The 17,500-nt window shown below is 51.0% G+C and overlaps 1 protein-coding gene across 4 annotated transcripts in view; it reads right to left on the bottom strand.

The window, feature by feature from the left end:
- LOC126578671 (optomotor-blind protein) overlaps positions 1-17,500 on the bottom strand; it is a 120,181-nt gene that overhangs the window by 99,781 nt on the left and 2,900 nt on the right. The window lies entirely within an intron of this gene.

Here is a 17,500-nt window from a genome sequence, read left to right as displayed (position 1 = left end):
TTGGGCAGCCAACATCAGAAGGGAGGCTTTGGGGCGGTACGTGCAGCCAATGCATCTCCACCTCACCCTGCAACACTCGTGCAACTCACATTCACACTCGCGTCGCAAAGGAAAACTCACCCTTCAACAAGCCACCTTTTATCTATGCCACCTCCTCCCTGCGTTCTTTTTTTTTTTTTTTGCTCAGTTCGGTTTCCTTTTTGCCCACGGTTTTTTCAGCGAGCATAAAAGGCGATCGCATCGCATCGCATATGCACATTGTGACCGAATCAAGCAAACAGCGCCAGCCTTGCGAGTGAGTGAGCCACATGGTCACCTCAGCTGGGCCAACACCATGCCTTGCATCATTTATTTATGCTGTGTGCACATGACACCAACAGCATGGGATAGCAGCGAGTAGCGAGGTGACATCGACGACGCTGACCATCTCAGAGACGCTGCCCGCCATGGTCCAATCCAATAAAGTGTTGATAAATTGTAAAATTACATACCACCGGGGCATGAATGTTGCTGGAAGCAACAACACCATCCCTCCCCTCCCTTGTTTCGAGTGCCACACGTGAAGGAGCGAAATTGCAAACGCAAACAGACCTCCGAGGCCTCTAGGCGCGACTATATCCAGTGCACCAGGCAGACCCCTTAGCAGCCAGCCACCTGTAATTGGCCTCCCGGCGTATCTCACTCTCTCTCTCTCTCTCTCTCTCTGCGTGCTGGTGGTGTGTCAACATAAAATGCCAGCGCAAGGACGGGTGGACAGACGGACGGTTGTGTGTTCGCGCGCGAGCCAGCACAAAACATCATCATTATCGTTATGAGATGAGCGCGCCAAGGTGGCATCATGAACGCGATCGATCGATTGATCGAACGAACGTAGTCGAACGAACCCTTTTCCTCCCTACCCTCTGGTGTGTCTCTTGTCCTGCAATCCAATGTCCGTTATGGGATGGAAATCTTTCTCTCTCTCGCTCCCTATCTCGCTCTCATTGCAGCTACGGTTCTTTTCGGTTCTATTTCTGTGTCCGTGGTCACGGGGCACATCTGGGCGATTCGCAAACCATAGTTTTGCTTCGTGGTAAAGGACGGTGGCAATTTTCGCACCGAAGAAACTTTCTTTGGCTGCGACTTGGTGTCATACGAAACACTATTTCAGATGCACATTCAATTTTGAAAATGCATTTTGACATTTGGAGCTGGTTAAGAGCAAAATCTGCGTCGGTAAAATAGGTTTTTTTTTCATCTTATCCGTGCTCGGCAACGAAAGCAATTTTATTACAAACTTTTTGTTGAACACTTCGCAGTTGCTAAAGTTGCTATCGTGGCCATGACCTTAAATAATGCATCCTAGGCCCATCGCCAAGAAATCAGGTTTCAGGAGCCAAAGATGAATGTCGACCACTAACCGGAGCCACCAGCTTTTTGTCCCTTGGGGGGGGGTGGACGACCAGTACGCGATAATTGTTTGAATCCCGCTCCGAGGGACGTCACTAATCGCTTAGAAACGATGGATTCTCGGATACTCCCAAGAGACACACAAAGAGGACCTTCGTCAAGTGCTTGCTGGCGGATAATGGTTACTATCGGGATAATCTTCCATAATTCCCGCTTCCTTATCGTCCTTAGCTCCCTCTCTACCCCTCGAGGAACATCACAAATCACTCCTTAACCACTTCTATCGCTCCCATTCTCACACTTTTCACGGCAAGGCAGCAGCCAGCAGCAGCAGCAGCATCAGCCTCCCCATTCATCCCTCGTTTGCAATGCGAGCAAATAGATATGTTTTATGCATTCGACCAGCAACCGGCAGCGGCAGCAGCAAATGCAAAAGCGGTTTCGATCCCTCGATAATTAAGCGTTTGCAATGCACGAACACCACGCCATCGCCACCACCGGCCACGTATAGTCTGTTTTGAATTAATCATTAAAACACACAGACACACGTTGGGGCTGGAGTAATAAACAAGGGAGACCCCGCCACTGTGGACAGGTTCCCAGGCCCAGGAACAGGCCCAGGCCCAGGCCCAGGAGCCAATCAACCGAGGAGCACACGCCGCGTGGCTCTCACTCTCCTAATCCTCGCGGTTTCGTCGATAAATATAAATTAATCTGCACCGGCGGCCTGGTCGGTCGAAGCCTGGTAGCCGCATAAAAATAAATCGTAAATCCCCCCGCCTTCCCCCCCGTCTCACCCCTTCAACACCGTGATCGAATAAATCTCTAACTGCATGCGACGTTCGAAGGCACACAGGAAGGTGCATTCGCTGCTGCTGCACGACACTCCGGGCCAAAGTTATGATTTCCTTCACATTCGATTAGAGCGCGACGCGACGCGAAGAACGTGAGCGATCGGACACGACAAGATGGCGAGCGCGCGCGCGCGTACGATCGTTACTTTGACAGAGAGGTAGAGAAAGACAGAGCAAAATAGAAAGAGAGGCCACGAGAAGCGAGCGGGGGCACTCGGAGCTTTATCTGTAATTGATCTGGCCCCGCACAGACCCGTGTAGGTGGGCCAAGGAAATGCCACGAAATTGCCACCCAAAAAAAACTTGGCCCACAAGTGGAGGCCTCGAATTGAATGATTGGCCAGTTTGGACCCCAGGGTCCCGTGGCTGGTCTCCTGGTGGGCCGACAGGGGGGATAAATGAGAAATGAACATGATTAGCCACAACCATGTTCTCTCCCCCCCCCCCCCCCCCCCGCCCCTCGGATGGAACGACGGAAGAGGAACGAGCTGGATGATTTCATCAGTCTAACCCACCCATCTAGAGGGAACCCACGGAGAACGTCTTACGAGGTCGCCGAGCGCTTCCCATCGCATCGTCCCACCGTCAGTGTGGTCTCGATCCTTTATCACCCGTTCCGCTTTGCACGCGTCTTCGATGCTGGAGAGCGCCATCAGCAGCTTGTTGTCTTGTGATGCCTTTGCTCCCTTTCTTTTTGGGTCCTCTGGTTTAGTGGATGTAAACGCTCGGGGTACGCATCGATTGTAAGGTAATTGTGATGGTAATACGAGCCGTCTTTTGAGGTTGGGTGATTTGTTTTGAAAATTTGCACCCCCGAAAAAATTTCCCTACAGAACTAACTGAGTGTAAAGTACTGAGTGATCAAGTCAGTTCTCAAACACTGCAATTCAATATCTAATGAGATGACCGGTTCATATCGATCCAATTAGAAATCGCTCATAACCTCAACACCAGAGAGGACTAAGGGCTACAAATTGAGCTACGTCATCATGTCCCTTAGTCACCCCAAAAGGATGTGCTCGCAAAACGGAGTAAACGAGAGCAAACCAAAACTTTGAACGTCGCAAACGATCGCATTCCCTTCCGCCTTACTCGATCATCGATGATCGTCATGGTGGTGCCAGTGGTGCCAGTGGTGGTGGCGATGGTGGTGCTGGTGGCCGTGGCGATGATGCTGATCACGCTGATGATAGGGATGCCGTAACCGAACGTCTGTTTCTGGCCTGCAGCCCACTCCCAGCACAGCAGCAGAGGTGATAACTAGCGAAAACGAGAACGAATGAACGAACGGAACGCCAGAGAGGGAGGGAGAGAAGGAAGAACAAACGGCAGGAAGGATCTGGCTCTCTGGCCCCTAAAATGGGGTCCCCCCCCAACTGGTGCCAGTAACAATAATAATACGCTGGTGCAGCACGCCCGGTGGTTGGAAGATATATTTTTGAAATATAAACAAAACACCATGAAACATGTAATTATGATCTCAACACAGTCCCAGCCACCCAATATTAATAACGATAATAGAGGGGTTTGCTCGCTCCTCTTTCTCTCTCTCTCTCTCTCTCGCTTTCGCCTTTGCTCACTGCTTTTCTCCAGTCCATGCTGTGCTGTGCCCTCTGGCACTCGCCTTGTGTCTTTTGCTTCCTTCCAACTGCTGCTGCTGCCAGTAAGCAGGGGGTCTCTGGGCGATCGCTGGGTCCCACCGTGCACCGTCTGTTCCGTTCGATCCAGGACCCATCATCATTCAGCACCCAATACATTGGAGCGAGCGAGAGAGCGACTGTTGCCAGTGATGCAGAGGAAGGAGGAACCGTTCGAAGGGCTCTGCTGTTTTTGGGGTTCACTAGGCACCACCACCAAATATTTTATAGGTATAGACCTTCTCTTCCTCCTCGTCCTCTCTCTCTACCGGAACAGTCCACCACGTTGGCTTATGCCTTGGCCTACAAAATCCATCTGCGAAGTCAAACGGTTCCTTTCCCCAGCCATCGCGTAGTGGTGGTCGTTTGTTTGCTCCCTTTTTTTTCCTTGGCGTATGTTGTATACCTTGGTGTGCCTGCAGCGATTTTGGGGGGCCGGAACGCTTTTTGGGACCTCATGTGCATCGGACGCCAAAATTATGCAGCAGCATAGTGACCTTCTGCCTCACCACCGCCACTCTCCGGCTTGTTTTATGATGATATGAACGAGCGTAACATGCCAATTTGGTGGTGCTAATAAGATGGAATGAGATTGTGCCAATAAATTTGGTTGTTGTTTGCTCTGCACCCGGACAGGAATTCACGGAGGAAGGAAGGAAAGTGAGAGAGAGAGAGAGAGAGAGAGAGAGAGATTGAGAGAGCGATTTAGATGATTCAACTCGTTACAGAAGAGTAGCTTTGAACCTTTACGAAATTTGTTCTGTATTTTTGTGAAGGTCCTTGACTAATTACCGCCAGTACCAGCGCCATTCTCATTTACACAACCTCACGATAGACATTAACCTTCGCGCGTTGAGTCCTGGGCGTCAACTCGACGTCTGTCAAGTGCTGAACACCTACGTCACGGGACGCTCGAAGCAAAAAGGGTTTCAATTCGATCTCTCTCTCTCTCTCTCTCTGTCTCTCTAGGAGACAATACCACCACTAACGCCTTATTCTTTGTTTTTACAGAGGCACCAGCCAACGGTGGCATCATATTCGGATGATCGAACACGCAGCTGTTGCAACGCGCCGTGTCGATAGGTCCCGTGGGAGCCCCCAGGCGCTGCGGTGCTGCGGAAACTGCCCTTTTCCCCTCTCCGTTCATCCGCCAAAGCTGCTGCGGTTACCAAGAAGCGAGGAAGAGGCAGCAGCGAGCAGCACCACGAACCACCACGAACGACAACAATGTAACCGTATCATCTGACGCCTCTGAATGCGAAAATAGGCTGCAATTATCGCATACTTACACACCTCTTCCGGTGTGGTGCCGGTGCCTGGTGACTGCCAGTATCCTCTGCATCGACAGAGCCACGCACGGCATCACATCCGGTTCCTGGGCTCGTCTTTGAGGCGCACAGAGACGCACGGCGAAAAAAAAAGGAGCAAAAGGAACGAGAGCGTTTTGTCAAACTTGAAGCTAATAACAATCAGGGCACACGGGAAAGAGCACCGTGGCAGTACACGGGGGCTAATCCAATCCCCTAGGGCTTGCGCGCCAGAAGAAAAACCTGCCAGTCGAGCGAGAGTGAAGCGCACAAACGCCTCCGACGGAAAACGAACGAACACACGGGGGCCCCATCAGCGACGTTGGCGTGTGTGATGGCCAGTGAAAGGCGGGGGACCGAGCGCCGAGCTGAATGCACACACCGAGTAGGAGCCCCGGGGAGCGGCAGAAGAGCTGGTGGCAGGATGGCTAATAAAGGAAAAATGATATGCTTATAGCTGCGACCCGTTTGCCGCCCGGCTTTGTGCAACATCCTGCGCCCGCTCGCTCTCTCTCTCTCTCTCTCTCTCTCCGGGCTCCCGCCTGTCTTCAGACGTGCCAGACACCTCCTCGGCCTACCAGCGCCAACCAGCACACACACCGTAACCGTGCCAGTTCACTCATCATGGGCCCCAGTGCATGTCACGAGGGGACAAGGACATGACAGCGAATTCGGCAAGCCACACAAACCAAACCGACGGAACGGAACGTGCGGGGCCCACCGTGGCCTCAAAGCCGCAGCAACCGAGCTGCTGCTGCTGCTGGTGCTGTGGAGTAGAGGCAACAAACAACCAAAAGAAAGACATGAAAAAAAGACCCCGAAATATCTATATGAATATCGAAAAATCGGATCCTTTCTTGCAGTTCCTCCTGGGACCCCTCCGTTTCGGTGGTTCCTTTCTTGATCCTTTCGCTCCACTCTGATCGGGTCTAATGAAATCTGCATACACACGTATCGTGTGGCCTCCACGGGATCCGGGGTGGCTAGAGGAGTGGAGTGCGTTTTGGCGGCCTGTTTGATGCCGTCAGTCTGTTGCGGTCCTTCCTCTCCCCCACCATATTCGGCAACCAACGTCCACACGGCCTCACGGAACAACATGTCTGGCGGGCACGACGAAGACGGCGGCGGCAGCTGCTTGCGCTTTTTGTTCTCAAACTGTGTACCCCCTATAGTCCTCCCCTTTCCCCACCCCCTGGGTACATGGCTGCGTGCTGATCGAGTTGCGCACAAAAGAGTGTCCTGTGGTTGCGTTCTTTTCCACAGCGGTGAGCGTCGGTGGCTTTCTGAGGTCCTATTCTCTCCCGCTCTCTCTTTCTCTCTCCATCCTTAGCCACCGCGACAGCCCTACCCTAGCCCGCGCTCACCTGGATTTATACCTGGGAATCAAGAGGCATCCAGGGAGCACTCATCATCATCACACATCACGACTCTATGACACTTACAGGGTGTCATCATGAGGGTGTCTACCTCTGACGCTTGGCTAGTCAAGCGAGCACACATCGCATCGGAAGCACCTCTGTGGACCTTGGAAGCTGCTCGCAGCTGAGCACTCTCGCTTATCACAACAGGCGCGCTTTATCCGACACGTACCTCTCGTGTTTTGAATAATGATCACTCGCGTAGTGGCCGGCCACTGACTGAGTGCTGGGTTAGCGAGCGAACGATTAGAATTGCAAAGCGAAAACAGCCTTCCGGTCGGTGGACGGTGGTGGTGGTCGTTTCGATCATCTCAGCTGTCAGCTGAGCAGCCCCGTCTTTTATCCGAGAAGCTGACAAACCGCACGCACGGGTGTGCGTGATGATAATTGCTCGTCCAGCCACTCGGTAATGCACACAGCACGCACACACCCTGCCCTGTCATGTGAGCTGATAAGGAACGTTCCCTTTCCTGGCCGTCCAGCGCACGAAACGAAGATTTGCGGAACACTGCGACGATGGCACGGCTAGCGGATACTCTGGTGTCACCTGACGTTAGAGAATGAGGCCGAAGGGGGGGGGGGGGTGTTTACAAGTGAAATATGATACACCTACCCGGCACTGCTGGCTGTTAACCTCCAGCGCTCCAGCACCTGCTTCTAGTGACAGGAATTGACGTAAAGCGTGTGAAGGTGTGTCATTTCGATTGCCAGCACACCCAAGATCCATCGCTCCCGGTAGGTCCGGTGTAGTAATACGTGGTGTACCTGGAAGGACTTCTCTAGCTGGTCGCAGCTCAGCCTTGGACGTACAGAGCATTTGGGAGACACTTTAATCCCGGTATGGCACGGGACGGGTTGTGGTGGTTTCCCCCAACGCAGACCCCCTGATTCGCCATGTAAAACGAGGTAGCACAATACCGAGGCACTCCGTGGCACATGCGAATGCAATTAACGCCATGACCTGACCACATTGGGTCATTTCGGGCCAAACAGTGCGTGACAAACGTAGCAGTTCGCTCGCTTTACCTTCGCATAATATCGCTTTAGCGTCATTAAGGGTCCACCGCCGGAAGAATTGACAGTTCCTTCAACTGAAACTGTCAGTGCCACGAATGCACTTTACGTCTTTTGAGCCAGCCTGTGCACACGTCTTTCAAATTTGTTCACAAACCACAAACGAATGCGCGCCAACAGCAACTCAATAAACAGGCGTAATACCGGAGCCTAGGACCACCTCTTAGTGTGGTTGTCCCCAGGGTTGCACAGTCGTGCATGCATGCAAGCATGCACGCGCTGTCGGTGCATCACGTGACTTTTGCCCGTAAACATTGCCACCCATAGGGTGAGACGGACGAGCACAATAGAAGGTACACATACAAGCACTGGTTTGATGGTATTGATCACGTTCCTTGCAGCCTTGCAGCGAAAAGATGCACCAGAGATGCAGCAACGACGACGATGTATCTCGCTTCTTCTTTTTTTTCTCCGCTACAAAATCTAGTGAGTATGTGTGCGTAGCGTATTCATGATGCATTTCGTTCGTCTGTCGGCGAAAGGGGAACACATGGGGTGTTTAGGTGGACGGCATCACAAGCATGCTTATCATTATGCAAGGGTGTTGAAAACTGTTTTACAGACAACACCATTTTCGCACCTCCCTCTCACGCGTCCCCGGGAGACTCTTGCGACGTAGCGAAGGATAAGTGAAGTGCGGTTGCAATCCCGACGACCAGGTCGACGAGATGGTACCGAGGAGCACGTGTATCCTCGATAGTAACCGAGAGGCAGGCAGCCGTCACAGCAGCATTGGCGACAAGGATGACACAGATATTGAATGCGAGGCAATAATAGCGAACGAGAGGGAGAGAAAGAAAGTATCCTTTTTGGAAGGCTCCACCGAGAACGCGTCTACGTCGATGAACCTAACCCAACAATTCCTCCAGACTTGCTCCAAAACGTTCAAGCGCTTCAATGCTTCCAGGAACTTATCAGTTGCCCCTTGGCAGCCATGCACCATGTAATACCAAGGATCCAACGCTCTTCCTTCTACCGACAGGAAAACCACCACCAACCTTACAACCCCACCACCTTACGAATCGCCTGGAAAGCAGCAGCGGGCAGACAGCAATGCATTGCATGTGCTGCACCCCCCCTGTGGAGGGGCATGTATGAGTGCAAAATCCTTGGCGGACACTAAACACTGTGTTCCTGCGTACGAGTGTAGGTGTGTGTCGAGTGAAGTGCATCACGGCATGTGTGATAACTGCATCGGTAAAATGGGCTTCGCGAAAAGCCACTTACAAGGGAGTGTTTATGAGTGAGAGTGAGAGAGCAAGTGCTTCGCTCTCTCGGTCACCCGCGTCTTCCATTATCCTTGCTACCCTTGCTGGTTTCCCCCCGCCAGTCCTCACACCACGCCGATGGTGGGTCTCCTTTTGTTGGTTGGCCGTCTCCGAGGCCGTGGCCGCGACCGAGCCGGAGACGGAGATTTGCATTCTATTCTTATTCCAACCATTTCTCGTCCTTTTTTTACTTCTTTTTTTCCGGTTCCACACGGCTTTTTCCACGCACACATACGCACGGGACACGGGCACAAGGTAGGTTGTGCAAGCGACAAATTGAATGATTCTGCCCTCGAGCGACGCCAGGCCAGCCGCAGCGCAGGTTTGGTTGGGCCTATCGGCCTCGACAAACCGGACCAATCTAGCGTGTCCGGCCAGCGCTAGGTGGGCCTACTGCTGAAGGGGTTACGTGTGAACTGGCACCACCATCAACCTTCCACTTAAGGTGCCTCCATCTAATCCACCGTTCACTTCCCGGGAACAAACTGCAACGCACACATGACGACGTGTTTGCACATGCACAGCCAGGGGTGTTCTAGTGAAAGGAAGGAGTTGAATGGGTTTTTGGGGTGGGGCAGGAGGGTGTTTAGCACCCTCACTTCACCCACCCCGCCGAGGGAGCTAACAGGGATCGATAACACTTTCGCTTCGCGCGGTATCGGCTACCAGGAGTGTGCGTCCGCCAGGAACTGCCTACATTGCATCATCATCATCATCATCATCATCACCGCCAGTCAGTGGAGTGCCGATGCAAAGGTTGGAGTGCGATGGAGAGATGGAGACCGCACCGCACCGCACTCACTTCCGTATCGCACTCCGCTGGATCAACAAATTATTTTATGAATTCATAATCAATTTTGCACCCCCCCCCCCCCCGGAGCTCACCGGAGTGTGGTGCGGTACCGGAAGTCAGAAGTCAGGGCAGCAGCCAGGGAGCAATGAGGCTGACGCGGATTTTCCTGCCGATTAACGCGCTGCTGCTGCTGCTACGGTGCATTCGAGGGGAGGGGGGCGGGCCTCGAGCGCCCCACTTCAAAGTGTGCAACTCGAGCACACAGGCGCACGCCAGTGGAGCGGAAGGTTTGGTTTTGTGTGGATCCAATCGCGGGGATCCTCTTCATCGAAGATCGTGCAATCGATTGAGAATGAACTCGTTCATTCCGCTAGTGCAGTCCGTGGAGCTGTCAAGGATGCCCTTCTGTCCTATTCCCACTGAGACCCACTGCAGGATTGGGTGTGATGGTTGGCAGCAGATAAAAGCAAGTCCTCCCGTGGAAATTATCATTTCGAGTGCGCACCCTTGCCACATGCACATCGATAGTGAAGCTGCTGACCAAGCGTTTCGCTGCGCGGCTCGTTTTAAAGCTCTCTCTCGAAGGAGATGCTGACTGAGTATGTGGCAGAAGTAACCGAAAGACATCCATAGGTCTCGGTGATGCTTTTTGGGCGTGAAACCAAGTGGCGTGCGATCACCATGAAGACGCTTGCGTGACATCGCTGTAGCGCACAGGGTGCGGGTTATGCGCCCCTTATACACCCCCTCCTAGCCCCCACCCCCGTTTGCTGGCACCACACCATGGCTCGATGCGACACACACGTCGGGAATACTTAATTCCGTCGAGTCGAGTGCGGTGTCGCGTTCTTAATATATTCATAATTCATCTAGCAACCCCGCCACCCGCCACCACACCCTCTTCCCTCATGGTGTCTTATGCTCACTGGCATGCCCATAACTCCCTCACCAACCCCTCCACCAAAAGCGAGTTGCGCCTTTTTGTCATTTTAATTTTTAACATATTTCTAATAACGTTCCTAAATGGCTTATTGTTGTGTGACGTGATTGCGGCGATCGGCCGTCGCAAGCCGATTTCCCGGACCGAAACACAATGTGTTCCGTGGAGGATGCGACACTCTTCCTCCTTCCCTTCCTTCCCGGCGATACTGGCTGACTGCTTGTTGGAGTCGAGGTTGAGATCGCCATCCCTGGTGCCGGCGGTGGTCAACATTAAATGATTTATATGCTTCGGTGGCCCCAAAACCCCCCCCCCCCCCCCCCTCCTCGGACTGGCGGTTGGGGACTGGAACGGTCCAAAAAGCAAATGGCTGTTTAGGCGCCGCATAATGGCGCACCTCATCGCCGGGGTTCGCAGAACCGTGCGTTCGATGCGACCCGAGTTCCGGTCATCGGCAAGACACCGCGGAGAGACACACGACCGGGTGCTAATTGCAGGGCCGATGGTGGCGCCTTCCTGTTGCGCCTGTTGTGCCTTTCGTGGTTGGCGTGTTTTTCCGCGCGAATCTGGCATCACGGCGCCCTTTGCACTTTGCGCGCTCGTGCCGCTCGCTTTTGGCGAACCAAATAAGGTGTCAGCGCCCAAAAAGGGTGTCAGACCACCGGTTAATGATGAACCATTTCGACGAAAGCACACAGTCTGTGTGTGTCAGGAGCCTGAAGTAGCTGGCCACCTCAAAAACAAAAGGGCTGACGGGTGTTCTGGGTGTTGAATTATTTCCAACAAACACGCCATCCCGGCGATGATGACGACGACGGCGACAGTGGTGGACGGTGGACGTCAGGGAGCGTAAACATAAATTGGTTGTAATTATATGTGCCCACGGTGGTGTAAGGTTAGGTGCTAAAGTTTTTTTTTTTCTTTTCTGCTTCTATTTTTGTTAATTGGTGCGGCGTCGGGGTGTTGGCGAAAGTGGCCAACGAGTTCCAACAGTGAGAAACTCCAGAAAAGAACTGTACTTCAAATAGAAGCAGCCGCAGTGTGCATACGAAGAAGGTGATGGTTTTGTGGTGAGTGTCCTAAGAAGATCGCCCATTCATTCCGAGAAACATTTTCATCCAATCATCATTCAAGGTTTTTCATTATCTTTCTCGAGCTGCAAGTATCGTTTTTAAGGTGCCAGTGCATGAAACGAATTTTCAACGACATTAAGCTACCATTTGCTTAGTGCCATCATTTGACACCTTGCCGTTTTTAGTAGGAAACGAATATAGCAAAAGTGTCCTCATTACTTTCCATTATATATCATTCAATTCGATGCCAAGCTTTCAGAATAATCTGTACCATGTCGTATTAGAGGGTCTTATAGCAGACATGAGATGGATTAAAGCACTGATAAGGATTTGTAATTTTAAAAGAAAATTTCAAACAACTTTCCAACCGGTTCGAAGCGAAGGTTGATGCGTACACGATTGCCACTTCAAAAGAATATCTTGCTTTTCCTGTTCTTAGCGGACAGTAAAGTTCCTACAGTGTACTGGCGGCATTACAGTAGACTCAAATATGCCGATAAGAAATCGAAAATCTAACTGAAAAAATTAATTGCAATAAAATTATTGCCCATTTTCATCTCTTATACGCAATTATAATGAACTGTCGTATTGACAATTCTGAGTAACCCGAGAAGCGTTCTTCGAGAATAAAAAAGATGGAGTCTCAAACATCTACTGCGTGACTGCGACGTGACTACCAGCAAAGCAACCATCTCAGCTACCACCCCTTTCCGGGGGCCATCAACCCCTCCTGCAACCACCCCCGGAGACACAAAATGACCTGTCGGTTATCGAACCACCTTGTGCCTGTGCCAGTGGAAGATGGCCGTTAAATTTAGATTGACCAACGGCGTTACCGCTAATGGCACCGCGTTTGGACCCGCAGAGCTCATGGAGCCCGTTGGGGTGGTAGTGGAAGTGGTGCACATTGTTGATGGTTTTATGGTCCCCGACTTTCTAATGAGGTTGGAAAATTTAGCAACATTTTTGGGGGAGGCCGGGGGGGGGGGGGCGGTATTGCCTCGTGTTTTATGTTTGTTTTCCGCCTCCGACAGCTGCCATCACCTGCCGCTGCGATGTCGCCGTGAAATCGTGTTTTATGCTCCGGCCCAAAACTGTCACTCGCACAGAGAGAGAGAGAGAGAGAGAGAGAGAAAGAGAGATAGAGAGAGAGGTGCTCCGACAGGGCTTATTAGTGGACGGCGAAGGCAGTCGAGAGGGTGTTTCTAAATAAAATTAGCGACAATAGCCCGCTTTATGACCATTTTCCGACCATTTCGGACCTCGCAACCACCGGACCGGACCTCGAATGACATTTGTTTTAGATCATTAACCCAAGCCTCGCTAGCCCCCCCCCCCCCCCCCCCTCCAACCAGTCCAAACCAGCCAGTCACCGACGAACAAATGGCTGTGGGCGGCCAAAAACATGAAATGGTGAGAACTAACTGCTTAGACGACGACGAAGACGACGTCGCGGATGACATCGTTACGGGGGGGTCTTATAAATATTCCTTCGAATCATCGCGAATTAAGCTCGCCAGCTCGGGTTAATCCTTTTACACTTAATAGCCCCGTTCGAAGCAACACCGTGGCCACTTCGCTTCCCTCATCATTCATTAGATAGGAGTTTAAGGGATCCCGGCGAGCTGAGCTCCAATGAAAAGCTCCAACCTCCAAAAGCCATCAGCAGCGGTGTTAAGCTCATTTCGGGGGACAAATTAATCCCGAATAAAGGCACCGCCTTCGGCACTATATCACTCTTCACTCCACCAAACAGTACCAAAAGCCTCCTGGCATTCGCTGGCAGTCGCGGCAGAAGATTCTGGTGCGATAATCCTTTCAGCACTATCAGCACAGACTTCTCCACCACCCTTCTCGTGATCATCATTGGCCGATCAATGAAATTAATCACGTAAAAAAACATCCAACACCTTCCCGGGGGTCACACCGATGCATTTATGCTCTTCTTTGCAGCATTCGGAGCAGTAGAGAGAGAAAAAAAATACGAATACGCCATACAAAGGCCCAAAATCATGAAAGGAAAAAGCGTGTTTGTACTCCACTTTCAGAGCTCGAGCCGCGCGGATCGCGGCCTGATGCCTCCAGCATTAATGATCGCACCAGTGCAGGCCATCCCCCCCCCCCCCCCCCCCCCCACTCTCCGGTATCGCATTATCGCGCCACTCTATGAGCAATATTTAATGCTCGAGGTGCACTCGCACGTACGTCTACATGTGTGTATGCAAAATGGCACTTTGCCACTCTGCTCGGGGGATTGATTTCAGCTCGATCTCCATCGTCATCCTCCCACCACCAGCCAGCGCGATATTGGATCGATAAAGTAATGATAAATGCATCCAGCTCTCGAGGCGCGAAAATGGAAAGGAATAACAGCACCGGAGAACGGAACAAAAAACGAGCCTATACGAGCGTGTGTTTGAAAGCCTTTTTGTGAAGCCTCCAGAGTTTGCGCCACCACCAGGATGAGCCACCACCGTCGCGCGTGGCGTGGCGTGAATGTGCGAGAATAATTTAATTTTCCACCCATCCTCAAACACGGCACATCCCCTCATCCCGCGCTGGTGTTGAAAAGTATGAAAAATTGAAAGGTGGAAAACGGGGAAAATGCGAGTAAACACTTTTCAGTTGCAGTAGCAGCAGCAGCAGCAGCAGCACAAAGGCACAAAGTAGAGCGCGCACTGGCCATAGCCAGGAAAAAAAACGCGTCCATTCATCGTGGTGGCACCCGGGATGGTGCCGGTGGCCAGGACAAGCGGAAAGCATAATCTAGCGAGAAATCCATATCGAAACAGACACACACCCACACAGGCGCACACGCTCGCGAAGGACGCGCAATTGATTGAGCGAAGCATTATTGGTCGCGAGGAAAATGGTTTGGTGAGTGGGAGCTGTGCGATATGCGATATCGGTGGCAATCAATCGGGCAATCAAACCGCCGTCCACCGGATTGCACAATATTGTGCATTGGCTCGTTTGCTTTCTGTTTTTTTTTTTCTTTGCATACATGGATCATCATCATTCAGCAACGAAAAAGCGTAAAAAACAACAGTGCGCTGTGGGCAACGCATTTGATTGGTTATCTCTACTGCTCTGGACCATTTTGTTGGACCACTAAAGTTACAAAGCCAAGCCAAGCACCTCACAGGCTCTGCACCAACTTATCATCATCATCACATTTCATCATTTCGGCAATCAATAATGGAACAACAGCAGCAGATGACCGATCAATTCAACTACCCACTTTGAACGTCGTCTAATTGCTGATCGAACTGAATGAAAAACCTCGAGGATCCCGAATCGGTTATAACCGGTAGTAAATTACCCGAAAGGAGCTCTAATTGCTTGTCATCTAGTCGTTGCCTAGGCTTTACGATCGTGCACTAAGTGGTTAACTAGCCTCGAGCAGCAGCAGCAGTAGCAACCCCCACGTGCAGAGAAGTTTATGATCACCACCAGCAGCAACAATAAAAGCCGCGACGAGGCGACGATGCTCGATGGTCGAGACAAGCAAGCAAAACGAGCATAAAAATCAAATGTGTACACATGTGTACACATGTTGTCGGAATTGGGCCTAAACGGTGCTTCTAAACACAATCCAAAGGAGGGAGGGGGGGGGGGGGGGCGCAAGTAGTGGAAAACATTAAACCCCGTACTGTTGCGTCATGAGCGTTGTGCGACCTGTAGGGCGCCTGGTGCTGGTGCCGGTTGCTGTTGGTGAAACCAAAATCGAATCCGAAACGAAAAAAGGGAAAACATGGTTGGAGCCGAGGAAAAACTTTTGCCCCCCCCCCCCCCCCCCCCCCCAAACACCTTCGCGTGGCGGCCGATAGCAAACTTTTCCAAATCTATTCAACCGCCCGGAGGGCACACAGAGCACACAAAAGTAAAGTACAAATCCTTGATCCTTGATCAACGCCTGAAGCGCCCCATGGTTTTTGAATCGCTTTTTGTTGTTATCTGCATCCTTTATGTTTATGCTCTCGCTCACACCTTGCATACACTCCTTTCACGGAGTTGCTGCTGCTGCTGCTGCTGCTGCTGCTGCCCCTGTACACAGTAGAATGGAGTGAAGGCCTGGACCCCCCCACCAGGAGCTGGTAAGAGGCAAAAGTTCGCCCAGTAAGTGCTATTTACCTTTATACCTTTTTTTTGGCGCTCGGCATTGCAACAAACCACTTGTGAGAGCATAAAAATCCCAAAGGCCCCCCTAAAATACATAATTGTTTAATGTGCGCTTGTTGGGGGGGGCGCCAAGTAGTTACCTTGTTAGTGGCCATTGCCGCGGCCATTTCTGGAGTGGAGCCCAAACCACCAATTGCAGTTGCGCTGTAAATTGGTTTTTGGCGCGCATTTGATAAGAGGTAATTCGTGTTCGCGTCAAGTGCAGCAGCTTAAGCTGTTAGCACCCCCGTAATGGGGGCATTTTCGCGTTCGGGAATCGATTGTTCAATGCATTTCCACCAAAGTGTCGATAACACCTATTGCACAACGTCATCGAGTAGACGATATCACAAACGCGATGATGGAGCGAAATGGTGGAAAATGGAGGGAAAATGCTCGTCAGCAAGAGCTCGCCTCAGTAGCGACACACAAGTAGGGACGTGGTGCTCGCGGCCAAACGTAAAGTGTCAGAATTGCCACCCTCGTCCGAATCGGAACTGCGAAAAGCGCGAAGAAGAATTGCGACGTCTTTCACGGATTCGCGGGATTTACCGCCGAAAGAGAGAGAGAGAGGAAGCGTACAATTAGCGCGCATTAGTGGCTATTGCAAGGATCCAAGGCATGGTCCATGGAGGACCGAGGACTTGAGGGGCCAAATCTCATCAACCACTGCGCTCACTGGCTGGTGCTGCTGCTTTTGCTGCTAATCGTGCTGTTCTCGCTCGCGAAATGAGATGAATGGTGAAGTCTGGCACTGTAATTTCGGTCGCCCAACAACGGATCAACCGACAACTGTTTGCGAGGTTCGGCGATTTCGAAGCAGATGTCGGTGGTTGTCGGTTCTGGTGTGGACGCGCTCGCGCACGAGCCCCAAAGCGCCAAGTATCCGCTGGAAGGCGTTTGATTGCCAACGTCCTTCTAGGAGGAATTCAGTGGATCTGACACACAACTGACAGATGAGCAGTAGGTGAAGGAGGAGGAGACAACATCTTATTAGGGAGATTAAGGTGTAAAATGCAATTGCAGGTTGGAGAAGTAATAGAGTTCGAGAGTTTGGTGTTTGCTGATTTGAACATAAGTGCCGAATGGGTATTGATCACTTTTGAGCCTATTTTATAATCATTTAATTCCTCCAAAGGAACTTGCAACAAGCAACAAAAAAAAAGAAATTTGGCAAAATGGTTTCAAATGACAATGGTTTTTATAAATTCAATTTTCGCTTGTTAGTTATCAATGTCAATAGTACCAAGGATGACGACGAAATGGGGAAAGTTTCAGGTGTTGCAACTAGTTAAACGATCTTTAGATGCCGAAATGTTGTACTTGGATTAACCCAAATTACACTTGAAAATTTTAATTTATATTTGTTCACATAATAGTTTACTTGTGCGGCATTATGCTTTCATTTATACATGGTGAATCTAACGCAAATTAAAAATTGGTTAGACTAATCTGTATCTTTACCTTACTATTTTTATTTAACTACATGTTAAGAAATCCAAAAGGGTCTCTTTTCTTTACATTAGCATTAAAGCGTAGATTCGGTCAAGGCGCGCGTGTTAAAATATGCAACCTTTTAAGACGAT

The sequence above is a fragment of the Anopheles aquasalis genome, chromosome 3 (assembly GCF_943734665.1).
Source record: "Anopheles aquasalis chromosome 3, idAnoAquaMG_Q_19, whole genome shotgun sequence".
In the NCBI taxonomy this organism is placed as follows: domain Eukaryota; kingdom Metazoa; phylum Arthropoda; class Insecta; order Diptera; family Culicidae; genus Anopheles; species Anopheles aquasalis.
The sequence above is the reverse complement of the archived record's forward strand: the minus strand, read 5'-3'. Positions and strand labels throughout refer to the sequence as shown.